Source organism: Falco rusticolus, chromosome 12 (assembly GCF_015220075.1).
Source record: "Falco rusticolus isolate bFalRus1 chromosome 12, bFalRus1.pri, whole genome shotgun sequence".
NCBI lineage: Eukaryota > Metazoa > Chordata > Aves > Falconiformes > Falconidae > Falco > Falco rusticolus.
This window is the reverse complement of record NC_051198.1, coordinates 27,224,209-27,243,008: the sequence shown is the minus strand read 5'-3', so window position 1 is coordinate 27,243,008 and position 18,800 is coordinate 27,224,209. Positions and strand designations below refer to the sequence as shown.

The 18,800-nt window shown below is 41.2% G+C and overlaps 1 long non-coding RNA gene across 1 annotated transcript; it reads left to right on the top strand.

Moving 5' to 3' along the window:
• Positions 1–5,804: 5,804 nt before the first annotated feature.
• On the top strand, positions 5,805–14,710 carry LOC119156383. The gene is made up of 5 exons (XR_005107107.1): positions 5,805–5,919; positions 8,239–8,429; positions 11,545–11,681; positions 12,323–12,435; positions 13,394–14,710. It is a non-coding gene; the product is annotated as an uncharacterized LOC119156383 (long non-coding RNA).
• The last annotated feature ends 4,090 nt before the right edge of the window (positions 14,711–18,800 follow it).

Here is an 18,800-nt window from a genome sequence, read left to right as displayed (position 1 = left end):
GCTTCCATCAAGCAATACTTTCATGGTTTGCAATGCTGTGGGTTTGTTTCTGTGCTAACCCAAGGAAACTCAGTCCTCTGGGAGGAAAGGTGGTGGTGCAGGGTTTGGGGGATTTTATTCCAATGACCAGCTTCTGATTTAAGTGATTCTGTGAAGTTGCTGGGTAGGTACCAAGACATACCAAGGAAAGAAAAGTCTTCATCTTGACTCGTCCATGTATTTTATAACACCTTTCCTGTAGTGGCATCTGCTGGCAAGGTTTACAGCTGCAGCGTTTTCGGTGATAATAGATGGGCTAGCTGGGTACTCGTGCAGGCGCTAAAGAATGTCTTACTGACCTATTTAAAATGCAATATCAAGGACATTTAAAGCTCTGAGTAAGTAGGCTTGACCTTACAGCTGACCCCGGTTTGAGCCAGAGGTTGGATGAGGCACTCTTTGGGTTTGTTCCAGCTAGAATTTCTCTGTAATTCACTTTACAAGTTTAATTCTTTGCTTTAAATATCATGGAGTAAACTCACTGATTTTTTTTTATTTATTTATTTATTTTAAGGATTTGTTTTCCCTGAGTCAGTGTCAGTCCTAGAACATCTCAGCCCTGCTGAAGTCACCTGTCTTTGTGGTCTAGCACAGATGAAAAATAGCTGAACCACGTGAACATGTTTCCCTAGTCAGGTCCGGTAATTTCAGTATTTTTCACTGGGACGCTGTCAAAGCAAGCAGCATGTCCTCAGCAAGGAGCAATGCAAGCAAAAGGAGATATCTGAAGAACACCAAGCACATCTTCAGCTGCATGTGTGTTTCCCTGGCGCTCATCCATATGTGTGCAGCCTCTCAGAGGTTAAAGTCATTGATGCGGATGCATAGAAGAGAGAACGGGTGTAATGCAAAATCACTCTTGAACCAACGCTGCTGTGAAAACCCGTCAAATAACCATGCAAGTTTGGAGAATTGTATTTCACCACTGGGCACTTGGCTTATTTTAACTGCTGAAAGAAGATACTTTTTAGACTAACGTTCAGTGATTTAAGCTAAAGAAGCAAAACTCTGCTTTGTGCTCCCCAAAGGCTCCCACCAGAAAAGATACAGGGTTATCTGAATTTCACATGTCATGAGAAAGGACACAACATCTGCTTTTTAAACATAGAAGGGATTCACTCTTCTGGAGGTAACGTAAAAAGATACATTCAGTTAAACATTCCTTCATATACAATGTCGGTGATAAACGAGAAGCAGTTGTGTCCGTAGCTGTTTTATCATAAAATTCAAAGCAGCACTGTCTGATGCTGATGTCTTTTGAAGACCCAAATGTGCGCACTGCATATTTTATCTAAAATGGCATTAAATGTATTATGTATAATAAAGCAATTGGAAAAAAAAAAATCCACTGGGAAAATTTTAACTTGGCATGGTAGACCTGCACAGACACTCTTTAGGTTCACTGTTTCAGATCAGTATAGCAAATATATACATAAATTTTATAATTATATTAGTGAAAGACTAAATTAGCTAGATGGGCCTTCTGCTGTACTGCATAATAATTTGGCAAGTAAACATACCGTTGGTGAATAAATCAAAGCCGTCATAAAAATGCTGTTTACCTTTTATCTGTGGAGTTGCAAGAGCCATTTGTACATGTAATTTATTCTCTACAGCAGGAAACGATAAAGACATTATACAGCAAAGAGCTGACAAAGCTTTGTGAAACCTGTTGCACGTGGTCTTGGTGATACATAAATGAAACGGTTTCCTGTGTTATGTTTCAAAGCTGCAGCAGCATAAACCCTGCACAACTCAGACTATTTTAACAGACCAGAATTTGATCCTAAGTAGCGTCTGAGTTTTTTATTGAGGTAACTCAGTAGGACTGATGCTCTGATATAGTATATTACACTTTGGGGACGTTACGCCAGGATCTGTTTTGGAACAGAGGAACAAAGAACATAAAGGAGCCTAATGTTGACCTAAATGATCCAATATTTTATTTTAAACTAACTCTTGCTCTACCGTCTGGGCATTTGATTCCTGACAGCTTACTGAAACTTCATTTGTTTTTGACAAAAATCCTTGCTGCATGGCAAGCACTTCAGCACTAAACACGGAGAAATTAACGGGCTGACTGTGGCAGCACACAGGAAACGATCTGAAGCACAGAAACCATGCTGCTGGGACAGCAAGCTATGTACTCTGCCAAAGGCTTTCATCTGCTAGAGCGTCAAAAAAAAAAAACCCAAAAAAAAAAACCACCAACCCACCCAAAACCCAAATAAAAGCCCTGGCCGTTTCCTCCCCACCTTTCAGATGCTACCAGCTTGTCTTGGGAGCGAGCAAGAGCTGAATGAAGTTGGAAACGCCGCTGCAAACCTTTGCACCGCGTCCCAAGCATGGGCATCTGCTTGGCACAGCCTCACAAACCCCAGCTAAATCGTTTCTTTCCGAAAAGGGCTTGACTCCGCATTGTGTCTGGCTCCACCTGGAAAACTAAACTGGTGCTTTACATGAACTCTTACTGAACCTGAATCGCAGTTTCCATATTCAACATCTCTTCTGCTTTCAGTAGTGAAGTCCTTTTTAATCTGGGTCCTGTGGAAGACGGTCTGACTTCGCACAGGCCAGCAGCCCAGGTGCAGAAACAGTGTGGGAGTCCTGGGTGTATAGCTGGTGCCCATGCGCAGGTTAGCGGTGCGTTTGTTACGTCCAGTGTCCTGCCCAGGTTCCACACATGCTGTGATAGGGAACGATCTGAATTTTATCCAACTGACTGAACTCGAACCAGAGATTTTTTTAAGTTTAATTTAATTTTATTTTTTAAATTGCATAATACTTTGGACGGGAAAAAAGCCCTGTTGCTGGGAAGATCCTGCCCTCGTTGTTGGAATTGTAAGAATTTAAATACATGGCATCAAAGTGCATGCTGCTTATTTTGAGGGAGGGGAGGAAAGCAAGCAGTAAATGACCATAAATCTACAGAGGACTGTAGGTGTTTCTCCACACAGAAAGTCTATAGGGATGCCATTATTGTCTGTTCCTTTTTTATAAGGTAAGTACTGCAAACAGCCGATGCTTGTTTTCTGCATGTTTGTCTAGGAGTATCCACTGTAAATGGAATATGATGAAAGCTGATGGGCTTCAGAATTTAGCATAAAATGCTGCATCTCACCCTGAAATCAGAACATGCACAACTTGCTACCAAGTGCAGTTGATGAGGCCACAGGTGTAACGTTAAAGCGATGCTACTAGTTTTTTTATATATAACTTCCAGTATGTTAAAACTTTCCATTTTCTGAAGACTGTCAATACTTTAAAAATCTCCTATAAAGTATACGTTTCAATAATCAAGTTTTAAATCATCATTCTGCCCCTTGGGTCTAAGATTCAATCACAGCACTAGCAACACAAAAATGGTCTACAGAAAATCTCACTTTTGAACATGTTCAGAACTTTATATAATTTCATATTTTAAAATATTTCTAGTGAAATTGAGGTCTGAAGTGATATAGCTCCATTCCATACATGAGGCACTGTGCTGGGGCGGGGGGGGGGAGGGTGTCTGTTGGTAGTCTGAATTGGGCCTAACCCTGACTGTATAGATTATAGCTGAGGTTGAACTGGAATTAAAAGAAATGCCATTTTGATTCCCTCCTATCTGAGTTGATCTTTCTATTCCTTGAAGCATATTTCAAAAACCCGCTTGTTATCTTCCTCAGAGTTACCGTATCCATTATTGTTCTTATCTATACGTTCAGTTGATTATGGGACTGCCTTCTGAGCCTGTCATCGCTGTCACTACTTCATAATGCACGTAATTACTTCTCTGTGGGCTGCCAGACCTGCTAATGATGCTGCGTCGGCTGTTGCTGCTGCAAGAGGCGAGGACTGTGCGCTCACTTCTGCGGACAGTGATTGAAGCTGCAGCACGGCTGGTAAGAGCAATGTAGGTCAGAGCAACCTCAGGATCACTTTGTTAGGGGCATTAATGGTGGCTGGGGTTTCTCCATTGAGTTCACAACAACTCACTCTGTTAGTGCCCTTGGAGTCTCCTGGACTTTCAGAAAATTTGTATTTTATACAACATTTATACGGTAGCTTTTGACTTGTGCGTCACTTGCAGCTTCTGATGAGATCTGCTCCCTTGGGGTCCCCAAGGTTGGTGGTTTTATGAATTCTCTCCAGATTAAAACTTATCTGCTTGTTCACAGTGCAATGCTCAGAACTGGATGCTCTTTCCTGATGAAAGAGCGTATCCAATTAGTACCTCTGATTTACCAGGCAAAGCAGCTTTCCCAGCTTTCTGCCTTATCTGGAAGCTGACAGTGAATCTAGTAAGCACAAAATCAATCTTTTCCGTGCTGCTCAGTGTCTTCATATGTGAATTAGCCTATGTGCAAATAGCAACTTTCATAATGCTGAACTCACAGATAAAAATCAAGATCTCTTATTACTGCAGCTTGAAATCAGTCTTGTTAAATGGTAGAGAAATATTTTTGCATTTCAGTTTATTAAACTCACATTGCAGAAGTGTAATATGGTTAATAACATACCAGTGCTGTGGCACAGCAAGTGCAGTCTTTGCTCTTGGAGGCAGCATCAGGTACAGGTCACAAAATGGGGAAGGAAGAGACCACAAAAGAAGCATCAGATCAAGAGATTAAGTTATTTCCCACGAACAAGGGTGGGGAGGGAGAGACAGCAGGTATGGGAACTGCCTCAGTCTCAAGATTTTTATTTTGCACAGACTCTTTAAAACCAACATCAAGTAAATCAGGCCTGGGTTTACTTGGGTAAGTGGGGCATAAGCCCAAGAATGCCATCTAAAGGAGGCCAGGACAAGGTCACAGCTGCATGCTGGGGAAGACAGCACAGCTCCTGGCCACCAAACACACCTGTGTACGCAGGCGCACACACACACACACACACACTCATGCTCTCTCTGTACTACTCACCTCACTGTCTCTCACCCTGTTTTCATTAGATGGGGGCACCCGCAGGCTCCTGGCTTTGAAATTGAGCTCAGGGATGCACTGGGAGCCACTGTGGGGAGGGTATCCTGGGCTACACCTTGGCGGCCGCCACATCAAGCTGCTTTGTAACGTAGTGTTGCCTTCTCAGCCAATGAACCTTGGGTGATCTGCCAGCGACTGCAAGAAAAACACAAAGGAGAATGAAGAAATGTGAGCCTTTTGTTCAGAACTCTGTATCTTGAAGCAGTGGCTTGTACTTCCATTGAAAACTGGGGAAAAAAAGTTGAATACAGTGAGATATAAGCAAAGTCTAGCAAGTTGCTGGAGAGTACTGTATTTTTTTCCCCTCCCCCCTAGGAAAAGTCAGGGATAGAGGCTTTACAGGCCATTTTTATTACAGATAATTGGCATGCTAATTGCAATGTTTTTAATACACATCTAGTGTAAGAGTTCAGAGCCTACACTGATTGCTTTGCTTTCCTGAGGTCTAATTGCAGCGCCTCAAACCAGAAACCTCGCGTTCACAGTGCATGCTCTAACATGCATTTACCACAGGGAAATGGTCCCTTGCGCTCTGAGTGCATTTTCCTCTCTGGTTTTGTATGTGAGGTTGCTGTGGAGGAGTGCTGCTCAGGACTTTTGTGGATAAAAACATGATTTACCTTGAACTCTCTCAGTGCTGTGTGGTATTTTGACATAGAGGACTGTTAATGGTGCAAAAACTTTCCTTCCCACGGCTCTGAGGTTTACAGGTTGGCTTCATGCATACACACGTGAAATGCTGTTTCAGCTGTTTGGTTTTTTTGTTGGGTTTTTTGTTTTTTTTTTTTGAGGGGAGTGAATCCAAGAACAGAGGGAGCACACCCCTCGGCCAACCTGCTGCTTCATGTGCCCTGAAGGCTACTGCGGACATTGGGGTTGGAGACAAACCCCCTTGGAGCCCATCTCTTGTCCCCAGGTACATCTTTTAAAAAAGCAAACTCTGTGGCTGTTTTAACACTGAGAAGTACCCTTTAGATAATAATATATCTGTAACACTGGCACAGGGCAACCTTTTTTAACTCATGCCAGGACTGTAGTTATCAGCTTGTTAGATGTGCAATACAAATAAACCCTAATTTTCAGCTAGAATGTGGAAAAATAGGTTTACCAAGTATTATCCCCCTGTGTGTGTGTCTGTCTCAAGGGTGGCTTGAGATGGCATTCAGATGGCTTCCTCAAAGCAGAGAAGAAAGAAATACACGTATTGAGAGTATGGTAGATGCAGGGTTCAGAAAGCATATTGTGCAGTCATCTCACTCTGGTTCAGATAAAATGTAAATTCTGCAGTCACTGAATTGTGTGGGTTTATCCAGTGATAGACATTTTCCTGCAAGGATTAGTAATGAAAGCTTTTTGGAGGGAGAGTTGGAATGGCCACTGAACCTGTAACAGACTGAATTTGCTGCTGCAATTTCAATAGGCAAAATTTACAGGAAACTTTGTGTAAGCACTAGATAAAAATAATTTATCAAGCTCGTGAATCAAAGCCTTTTTTTTTTTTTTAAGTCAGAACAATTCCTGGGGTTGTCAAGATACCAGGACAAGTAAACTGTGGCATAAATGTTTTTCTTTCTTCTGCCTCCCTGAAAGATATTTTCAAAGGGGCCTCAGAAAGCACAGGAGAGGAAGAGTTGGCTGCAGCAGTGGGAAGACGCCTGCTCAGCTGGATCCTAACATCCTCCCCCATGCCCAGTGAGTCCTCAGCTCAGAGCCATCAGTTCGGGCTTGCAAATCACTCCCCTTGGTCTACCAAAAGCCCCGTAACAATGTGCTTCTGCAGAGTCCTCCAGTTTGGTTGGGCTGAAAACTGTGGAGGTGACTTAGTTGTCATTGTCCACTACAGGATGTTCTTTTGGGAAGGAGCACAACACTGCACTCATGCAGACTGGACTGCCACGCATGCTAGTGCTTTGCATCGCCCATCACTTGTCAGAGGGCTTAAGTACAGAAGGGTGTAAAGGGACAGCTGAGAGGAGTAGCTTTGAATGAAGGAAAGGGAAGAAACCAGGATAACTTCTCTAAGCCTTTTTTTTATGCTGTGAACACTGTGTTGGCTGTTCATCCCTAAAATAAGCTCCTGGCCTGGAGTAGCTAACGTCCACAGGGAGCCAGTCAGCATGGCGGGACTTCAGTGTAAGCACTTAAAGTAGATAGGTGAGGGGGCTGTTGGTATCTACCTCAGTAATAATCACACATAAACTATAGCATTTGAGATATGTACTCCACAGGAATGTGAAATTATAGTAACACCAGTGAGGCATGGAGTAGCCCAAAGCCTTGGTGTCCTATCAGATACAGTTAATGCTCCTGTGTTTCTTGCCAGCACAACAGGAAGGACACCACCTTCCATCAGTTTAGATGACGGTCTTATTCTCATTACTGAAAAAAGAATCTTCCATAATGATCTCTGTATTTGTTGTTTTTACCCCTATTTTGTTCTATATCATATATACCAGACAGCAAATACATCATAGATTAGATGGTATAGACTAACTAGACTGTAAGGGTACTACAGCTGTGAATAACCTAGCCGCATTTTGTACAAAAGATGTATAATTCACTGTAGAGTTTCTCCTCTCTGCCTTGTCCCATTTCCCACCACCCCACCCCCCATACAATCCTGCAGTAAACCTGAGACCATAAGGTGAAGATCAGAGGCAGCTCACCGTGATCTTAGTGTCAGTGGTTTCTTTGAGAACATTTCTAAAAGGTATTTTAACTGAGAAGTAACAGGCTGCATTGAGGAAAAACAAATCTCTTGTTAACGTGTGGAGCCTCCAGGCCCTAAACAGATGGTCCCGAATCCAAGCCCCTCAATACTTCAGTGTGGAAACTAGTCTGTATGTTTGCGGTGTGGCTGCAGTAATGCTGCTCTGGGGGTGGCACAGTGCTGCTTCTTCCCTCCTGATGTCCCCTGCTGTGCCACGCCGCCAAGCACTTACACCCCGAGCCAAGCACTTACACCCCGAGCGTGAAGCAAAAAAACCCCGGGGTTTGTTTTCCTCCCCACATGAAGCTACACCGATCCAAGCACAACATCAAAGCTCAGCTCCACTCCTCTGCCACTAATGTGGATGTTAGGCAAGTTTGTCTACTTTGTTATGGGATAAAGAGGCGTGGGAAGAAATTTGCAGACGAGCAACAAAACGAGGAAAACTGCTTAAAAACTAAAAGCTTGAAGTGCTTTTCTTTCTTCCTTCTTTCTTTTTCCCTTCCTTTTTGTGTGTTATTTTAGACCTGCACTGTGGCACATTCTCAGATGGGTTAAATTGCAGCAGCTTAGGAGAAAGGACTGCTGAAGACCGTATCTCAGAATCGGCCTTGCCACAGCAGCTGCTGAGGATGCCTGCAGTACAATACTTTTCCTGTCTGAGGAGAAAAACAATAAGGCCCACACACGTTGCTTCTGGAAATGCTTGTTTATAGGTAAAATTTTTACACGTTGAATGTGCTGAAACTATAAACTAAGATTTTAACGGTGTTGTGTAGATTTCAAGCAAAAAGTCCTTTCCAGAATTGCAGAGAAAGCTCATTGCTGGCTTTACCAAGTAGAAGTTTTATTATAAAATTTCTGAAGTGTTTCTATTATGCATATATTATAAACGGGATTTTAGATTACAAATGCTGTAATTATAAATTATAAAATTGTGCATAATTACATGGTTATTAATTCTATATTGATTATATATTATGGGTTAGTGCAATATATAGTCCATATATGTTTGCACTTAAAAATTTCTTATGTATTTATAAACAGTTTCTTACATGTTTATAAGCCTGTAATCTCCGATTTGTTTAGCATCATTTGTTAACTATCAAGTTGAAGAAGACTTCTCTCTAGTGTACGACTCAGTTCCTCCCTGGCCCTTTGGGAGGTGTGAAACCGTTTATTTGCAGGCACACGAAAAGCAGTACTGCAAAGCCAAAATGGAACAGCTCAGCACATGTGCCACCTCTACTGTGCTAATAAAATATAAGGTAAAAGAAATAGGATAAGTAGGCATAAGTCTGTAGAGACTAGCAGGGCTCTCATTTTGCAAAGGAAAGTCAGTGGAAATCACTGGTGCTGATTTATTGAGAACTGGGGAGTGAAGAGGGAAGAAAACCCAAGCCAGGCTCACTTTTGCAGTTAAGAGCTGATGTTAACTCTTCCTCCCGGAAGGTCTAAACACCTACAGTTAATGAACAAAGCAACTGAATAAATGCAAAGAGGCCAAACAAGTTAGCAGTTAACATTTTTTTTGTCTCCTGAGAGGCTGCATAACAATAACTAGGGGATAGACTGGGGTGTGGGGAGGGTCTTGGTGCTTTGAAAAGCGGAAATTCCCCTCTCCCAGCGAAGGAAATGTGCTGCCCTTGAGCAGGCTCAAGAAGCAGTTGGCAGCTGTGTGCAGGAAGAGAAAATCATCTCATCTTGAACTTGAAAGCAAAACCCAGCTTCAAGGGAACGCTAGAGCAGCAGCACCATTGGCAAGGTTTACGGTTTGGGTGACCTATACAGTTTCTTCATCAAAATGTAAACATGTAGGTAAGAAAGCATTTAGAGAAAGGCCTTTCCCTGAGGTTTCCTTTTGAAGCAATATAAGAAGCCTCCCCAGATTCTGTGCGTTTATCAATTAGACTTTCTTAGATTGAGGGCTGCAGGGGGCAGGTGGAACTGCGAGCGAGGCTGGTTCAGTAGCTGTCTATAAACAGGCTTTAGTGGCCTGAACATTTAAGACGTTTCCGGATACCTTGAGTAGGAAAGTTTTTTCCCATCCCACCCTACTCGAAGCCTCTGTGAGCCACTGGAACTACTGAAAAAGATGTTTTCACATCAGCTGATGCTGGTTTTATGCTTTTCTGTTTGCATAGACAAAAAAAAATATCTCCTCTTTAAACTTGAAAATGTTTTAAAACCTCAGCTTTGAAGCAAGGCTTGAGGATGCAGTGCTGACCTCCTGATTTCTGTTTAGCCTTGCCTACAGCCTGTCTGCTTCAGCCTGCAAAAGCAGCCCCAGCTTTTTTGGCCATCAGTAGCTGCTCCATGACTCCATCTGGGGTTTGTTTTTTTTTTCTCCCTCTCTCGGGTGAAAGCTCACGCAGTGTCTCAGTGCTGAAGCGGCAGGCAAACACGGGGCAGTTGCTGCACCTCCACAGAGCCTGAACTCGGCTAGTACAGGAAATTGCTTTACAGCCAGCTGCCTGGCACCACCACAGCTTCACCAAAAGGCCAGCGCAATGCCGGCAAAGGTCGCAACAGGGGAAATGTGCTCCGAGTAATGTTTTTATATATAGCAGAGAGGAAAGGAACAGAGAAGTAAGAAAGCAAATTGGTTATTTTTTAGATTGCGGTGTGGTTTTCAGTCTTGGTTCCCCAGTCGCCTTCGCACTGCAAGGTCCTCCTGCCACGTGCCATGTGCTTTCATCAGGAGTATGTGTGTGTTTAAGATGAGTAATGCTAACACTTCACAGGAATAACCTCTGAGCCACACAACAACAGCTTCATCTTAGAGAAATGAAGTGAGAAAAAGGGAAAACAAGCACTGCTCAGTTTTACACACTGCTGAGGTCTGTGGGTCTTCTAGTACGTGGGTTTGGGCACCACTGTGGCTCTGGATGTCATAGCAGGAGGGATCCATCCAGACCAGGTCAGTAATGGAGTAATTTTGAAGGGAAAGCATGCTTTAAAAGTAAATAGAGTCATGTTGCCTGTTGGCATAAATGTAAAGCACATGGGAACATGAAACATCTTTGGTTTTGTGGACAGAGAGGGTGCTTTCAGGTCAGGTTTTTAGTAAGGTGCATTTTTGGCCAGCGAAACAACTGCTTGCTCCAGCAGTGAGACTCTTGTATCTGGCAGGAGGGAAGCAATTTCATGCAGTTTAGTATCAGGTACCTGAATATATATATATATATATATATATATATATATATATTATTCAACACTGTATTCAGCAACAAGGAATCTTAAACCAGAATCCTGCCATCTACTGCCCACAAAAATGCCAGATGTGTTGTGTGCACAGCAGTATAATTCTGGCCTTAAAAACCTCGTCAAAGCCCTCTGGGACTGGTCAGCTCTGCACAGGCTGGGAAAAATATTTGTGAGCTGCCTGAATTGCCCTACCGGAACTATGAAACATTAACGTACTGATGTCTTGCAGCAGCGCTAGCTTTCTATGAGAACAAAGTGTAGTTTCCTTTTGTGTGCTGAACAAATAAACATTGCGTGGGAATTAGTCATAACAGAAAAACTACTTTCTTTTTAAAATATCTGAGTCACTTGTTTCGGAACACTGACCCATTTATTGCTTGGGAATGCCCGTGATTTCTATCTGAACCTTGAAAATTAGCGAGGTACCCATGGAGGGAACAGATGACTATTCCAATAACACCAGCAATGATTCTGCATTTAAAATGTAGCATAGATGAAGTGTCAGAAAACTGGCAATCTGCCTAAGGCCAGAATTAATTATGAATTCAGTTTTCAGTATAGTTTAGGCTAGAAATCATCCTAATTATCCTTCCTGCTTTAATTAAATGACATGTCTGCCATTAGCCTCTGATTCCCATAACTCCTGGTTTGGACTCAGCTCATCCTGCCTGGCGAATGGGAGAAATGGAGACAAATGGGGGAGAGAGACAAAGAGAAGACTTGGAAATATGCAACTGTCTTTGCCACTTATCTGTCTGCAGGTACTGGCTCACTGAAATTTTTCATGTTAAGTCTTTCACCTTTTGTGTTCCAGCTGTTAGCTGCTAACTGCTTAACCAAGAACCTGGAGATGAATTTGTTGTCATATTATAAATGATCCACATATAAAGTGATGGCCAGAGTACAGACAGATTTTTAAAATGTAGGGAAGGAAAGTAAGAGAGATTCATGGAAATGAATAATGCAAATTCTGCCCTGAAGGGTTCTGATTAATTTACTGAAATTACTTCTAATGAAACTAACTTTATGTTGGTATTGTTTGTAACAAGAATTTGAAAAGTTGAGCAATGAACAATACCTAGGGAGGATCACACATACACATTGAAGCTGTGCTGTAATACTACTAATACTTCTGAAAATGCATAACTCGATGAATATTGATGAATATATGCTAGTTGGTTTTTAGAAATCTTTTCTCAAGAAAGAATGCCACATCTGAATGAATCTTCCATTTTTTGTTTGTTTCTTGCCAGGATCTGTTTAAACCCTCGACCTTCATAAAACACAGTGGAAAAATTTAGTACATGTATATATTTTAACTTGTTAATAGCAATATAGCTGTTGAAGTTCAAAGAGTTAATTAACATTTAAATGACTGTATTTTTTTAAAAAAATTAAACAGGACTAGTTGAACAGGTTTAATCAAAGAAGTCAATTTAATTGACAGTAGATATGCAGCAATACCAGCTCCTAAAGCCAAAGTCTGTGAGCTCATCTTTTGTGAGATGCATCAAGGTGATTTATTCATTCATCATTTCTGGTTTGGGCCTGCATGCTTTAGTACTTTCCCCACGCCCCCACCCCCCACCCCGAAATAAGACGACAAAAGGTGTGAAGCTAGCAGGAGCACCACATATAAGAGACTGAATATGAGCGCCATGTTAAATAAAATAAATTTTTTTTATGTCTGCTCTGGTAAGAAACTTATCATCTATTCTATATATCCCAGCATTAGAAATATGTTACAAATATTTGTCAAAATTTACCTGAATTACATTCCTTAAATATTCCCCCTAGAAATACAGTGCTTTCCCTTTTAAAAACTCAATTAAGACCATTACAGTGAACTTTTAATACAGTTTTTCAAACTGGCCATGGGTACGATATTCTACCTTGATGCAGGGACTTGTGTGCAGCTGGCCTGGCCCAGCCTGCAGCCCCGCTGCTGATCCCTGCTGGGCTGAGCAGCAGCGAGCAGCTCTGCTGCTTGTTCACTCTGGACCAGCAGTGTATGGCCCTCTTCAGCTTGTATTGCAAAGCCTCTTAGACACTAGTTTCAGCTACTGCAGGGAGCTGTGCATACTGCCAGCCACAGGCATAAAAATCATGAATTGGTTATAAAAATAAGGCTGTAGAGCTCACATTTTTGTTCACTCTTTATACATATACATATATGTATATATTATATACATATATATGTATATATTATATACATGTATATATGTATACGCACATTTGACACGTGTTATTTGTTTGGGTTGTCACTTCAAAGCCTTTGGGTTCTGTCTGTTTTGCATTTGCCACAGGTTTTGTTTGGGTTTTTTTCCCCCAGATACCAGAGTGCCTTCATGATTCAGGGGTGTAATGTTAACATGCTATACCTGGATACTGAGGCCAAGTTTCTCCCTTTGTCCAGGGCAGGTTGTCACACAGGAACCAGGGGAAGGTATGTACAGCATCTGCAATGCTGCAGAGATCCCAGGTGGCTAGTGTCAGCTGAAGTCACTCTTGCTCTGTAACTTCTTTCTGAAGACTAGAGGACACTGGCTCATACGCCAGAAGCCTTCTGTGAAACTGCTTGTGAGTCAGGGGGCACCTAGGAGGCGAGTGGCTTTCCTTTGTATTTTAAAGTAATAAAGTCTCTATATTCCTCTAGAATTAAAACCACTTTCTGCTTAAATGTTTACAATTCTTTAATGCACATACCTCTGATATGTCTTACAAATACTTGGAAATATTGCAACCTGTGTTTTCCTTAAGCCTTCAGAAAATCAACTGTTTCAAGGGCTTACTGCTGGAGTAATTTAACAGTTGTGCTGCCAAAAATGGAAAGGTAAGCGGCCCAGCAGAAGATACAGTAGCCAAAACTCTTATCTCAAGACCCATTGCTTGGAGAATTGCATCAACTTCCCTTAGTCAATAATGAGTCTTATTTATAAATTCACATACAATACAGAAAGGAAGCTGATTGCACTATTCTGGAGATCAAAGTTTCAGTGTGTTTCTTTCTCCTTCTCCTGTTTAGAGTACTTAAGTCAGTTTGCATGTATCTGTATCCCTCTCCTTATTGCTGAGCCTAGCACGGTTGATAGGCTCGGACATTTTTTTTAAAGCTGTTTCTAAAGATAAACTTTTGAAAAAATTCCCAGAATGCAAGTGCTCAACTTAATTTACCCAGAGCTGTACTGTTTGTTAGCAGGCTATTCCTTTATAGGGTGTTTTAAGTTCCAATTTGATGTATCATAAAGTAATATATAATGAGAAACTACTTCTTTGGTCATCAAGGGTGGAATTCCTGCCTTACTGAGATCCGTACAAACAAAACCTCTATTGATTTAGTTCAATGAAATTCAGAGGTTAATCCCAAATCCTCAGCTCCTTTTTTTAAGAACCATTCTTTGAGGGAGAAAATATGAATAAAAGTACATATACTAATCAAAACAATCCCCAAAGTGCCTGATCACTCTCTCATTCTTTAATCTTCACAACAGCTTTAAAAAGTCGATGGTCCTTAGTTTTTCAATGGCAGTTTGAGAAGCAGAGAGGAGGCTTTTTTTGTCAATGTGCAGAACTCAGCCTGTCTTTTTTCCCAAGTTAAGCTTTGTGATCTAAAATAGACACTGCATACGTTCACCACCATCTACTTGGCTACAGTAGACAACTGCTTGGCTGCACGTTGTGAAGAGAGCTGCCAGCTAGATTTCTTCTTCTCATGCAAACAGTAAAGGTATTCTCACTAGATGGGCTAGGATGCTTTGATCATATATAATACTAGAGAAAAGGAGAAAGAGAAAACATACAGTGTGTATATATATACACACACACCCCAGTAGCCTATATAGTATATGCATATATAATATATACATACAGTACACGTGTGTGTATATATATGTACATGGGTTTTTTTAACAGACTAAAAAAACTCACTACTACCCAACACCTTACTATGAGTCTTACGGGTGTTTTCTTTCACCGAAGCGAAGGGCTAATCAGGAGAGGAAATAGAAGCAGATTACCCCACCCACCTCTGAAGCCTCTGCTAAAGCCATTTATCATAACGTTTCCCAGCCTTCTTGGGTTGGCAACTTTATAGGAGGACTCGTTTTTGCTACCTTTTTACGGCACCTATAAAAAATAATGGTAAAATAAACCCGAAGTAATAAAAATACTTGTCTTAAGCCCAGAGATGGCTAGCTATGGTATGGATACATGGGAGTTCCCCAGACAGCTAGGCTGTTAGATCAAGCTGTGGTACTGAAAAAGATCAACTTTGACCAGAAGTGTTATATTTCAGAGCTAAACAAATTTAGGAGAGTTCACGGCCTGCTCTTCTGGCTGCAGTGTGTCAAGGTTGCATTTCCTGAATATTAGTTTGTGAATTTAAAGTGGGTTTAATTCTGTGAAAGATAAATACTGGTATCAGAATTTTTTTAAACATTTATATTTTTAAAAAAATCAAAATCTGCATCTTACTGCATTAAAAGAGGTAAGTAGATGGACAGAAACAGTAAGAACTTTATTTGGCTGATCAATGAGAATTTAGTTAATTTTTTGGTCTTTATACTCTATTGGAATGAGAATACTTCTGAGATGGGATTTATTTTACTTGTTAGGCACAAACATACTCGTGTAAAATGATAAATAGGAAGAGAAAAAATGCAAGGTAGACATTGACTATGCCAACATTATTATGTAACAATAAAAAAAAAAGGGCAAAGGATTTGTAGTGAAATTGAATGTTTCAGAAAGTGTTTACAGATCATTAATTAAAAGAAGACAGGTTGGATATAACCTGAATTTAGTTCCATAGACTTGACTTATCTGAGGGCTCTACTGTGAGACCTGAGATTTCATATGGCATTGAGCAAGTATACGGTTATAAGTCTCCAGATGTGTTAGCTTAAATATCAGTACACACAATAATGCCCGTAATTCATAATATCACAGGCAGCAATAATCTGGTTAATAACAATTCAGGGGACTAGAATGGTCACCAGTTTTTGTCTTGGGATATACAGTTCAGAACTGGTGACCATTTGAGTCCCCTGAATTGTTATTAACTATTAACTAGAGTTAATATCCCAGTATTTTTTAACATATCTTCTATTAAATTAAAGATAATTTAGTATCTTGGGACACTAAACTCAGTGGCTCCAGTCTCAGAGGGGTTCAGAGTTTGGTGGGAGGTCCTCTGTAAAGCAAACCTGTTCTCCCAATGCCAGTCAGTACAACTGAACTTCCCAGGACTACCTAATTATATTAACACCATGCAACTAAGCATAGCCTGTAGAGGCCTTTCCAGCTATTAATTACAGCCATTTGAGACTTCGGTCCTGCAGAAAATCTCCAATTCCACTTTCACAACACTCAGATGTTACACTCAGATTATTCATATTAAATATCTACATAGCCAACTATATTTTCTCTAACACTTCAGCACTTTTTATTGCCAAGTGTGTGTCCTGAGGAGACTTGAGAATCATAACCTACATCTGAAGTATTTTTTCCTGGCCCTTGCTGGAAGAGAGTAAAGTAATCCCATTCTTGGTTATCAGCGCTGTTTTCCACCATCCTCCTGAGCCTTGTCAGAGTTAACACTCACTGCCCAGTGCTTTTCTAATGGCTTCTTCCCAAATCCTGCCCCTCTTTCTGTCTCCATGCGAAGAGTATTTCAGAGACAGGAATCAGAGAAGGAAAGGTGACAGGCAGCCTTGGTGGAACCAGTTCCAGCACCAGAGCCCTCTGACACTTCTTACTGATATCAAAAGAAGAACTGAGGGATGAATTTTGACAGATCAACATCTTACGGGGACACAGCGGTCATAGCGTTCTCAGTTAGATATGATATCGTAGTGCTTAATATTTATTGAGAAAATGAAAGCCTGGAGAATTCTCAGTACTGTGTTGTGGGACTGAGATGCTTTATGCATACGTTGGCAAATTTCTCTGCTTCTGAGTCCTATACACAGACACTGAAAATCTAACTTGCAGCAGTGCACAGGTAGTATCATATTGACAGTGATGGTCTGACTAGATTTCACATTTGTCCCATTTAACAGTCGACCTGTGTTAGTGCCATAAACACTTGCAAAATAATCTCTCAAGTGTGTACCAGTTATCAACAGGTTCACTGGCAGAATTTCAATAAACAGTTCTTAATGGCCCAATAGCTTTCTAATCCAGGTTCAATAAACAATCCTCAAAACAAATCACTACTCTGAAGGTATATTTACTCTCTAAATGAGATTATAGCTGAAAAACTTCATATTTAAGCATATTAATTGTAGGCATCTGTTGCCAACAGAACGAAGCAGGCTCCTTTCAAGTATTGGTTGCCATAATTAAGACATCTACTGAAAACAGTTCTTCATAACTGTAAACTGTGCAACTGTAATACAGCAAAAATCCTAGCTGGAATCAAAAACATCCATTATCTGAAGCAGAAATGAAGCTTCAGTTGCATTGTTTTGCATAGTAAGTTATTAAATGTCTTTCAGATAAAAGCTGATTGCCTTAACCAAACAAAAATAGAAATTAATTCGAACTGCATATATTTAAATCTGTTCCTAAACATGACTCTGGTTTGATGGAGTAACTTTTAACCTCATTTAGATGCCTCTAACTGTATCATGTAGTGAAAAATACAATGAATGCATAAGGAAATACAACCTTACCTATTTGGTATAAAAAAAGGGGAGATACGAAGCAAAATTTTTTAAAAATTGCTTGGGAAAATTAAAAAGTTCAAGGCCAAACTAGGCAGAATAAATAGTAAAATACATTTTTTTACATATGAAGGCCTATTTTCCTGCACTGATTTACATAGGTGAAAAGTTTGACATGATGCTCTTACTTCAAACATCATAGATAGAAACTTAAAAAAAACCCAAAAACTCACAAATTTGTGAGCAAATAAATAATGGTAAATCTCACAAGTTAAGCCCACCATTACCATAGGCCTTATTTATGTCTGTTCATTTTTGGTTGTGGGTTTTGTGTGGCACTTTTGTTTTGTGGTGATGATGTTACAGGGGTTTGTTTTTTGTTTTTAATCTGAGATTTTTTGCTGTGTCTCTGTGGTTTTGCCAGTCTGCTGCATGTGAAAACAATGGTCTTGTCTTTCGGGAATATTCCTTAAGTTGGGAACCTTTATTTGGTCAGAATATGACCTAACAGCTTGTATCCAAATTCAGAGTTTGAGAGGTCCATAAAGATTATACAAACACGTCCATATTTCATGCTTAAAGGACTTAATCGTTAAGATCCAATCACTTGAAAAAACTTATTTTAAATTAAAACTCACTGTGCGTGAAGACTCGTTAGCTTTTTCACAACCTATTTTTCTTCTGCCTGCTAAAGGTATTGCTTAGATTTCCTGATTTCAAAATCTGCCAGGAACTTGAATGGCCCTTCTGCAAAAGTTGCCTCAGAAGGACAGCGGTCACCACCCACCGCTGCTTTTTTTGCGCTTTTTAATTTTTTCTTTCGGCGAGAGGGTGTTTTTTACCACATTTCAGCCTCGCTGGGTGCCGGGGATACACGGCTGCTCGGAGCACAGGCACTTGTTCAGTCAGCGCAGGAGCACCCACGGTCCCGCCGCCTCAAACACCGCCTCCCGAGCGAGGACCCGAGCGCTCCGTATACAAAGCCCTCTTTTTGTTTACCGCCCAGCGGTGGGGCCTGTGTGGCGCAGGCGGCCTGAGGCAGACGCCGCTATGGCGACGGCGGCCTCTTACCCCCGAGTTCTCCTCCCCTCCGCACCCGTTATCAGCCGTGAGGCGGCCAAGCCGCCCCGCTCGTCCCCTCACCGGGGCGGGGAGGCGACGGGCCTCGGGCGGGAGAACCTCGCCATCGAGCGCCAGCCAATAGCGTGTGGCCAC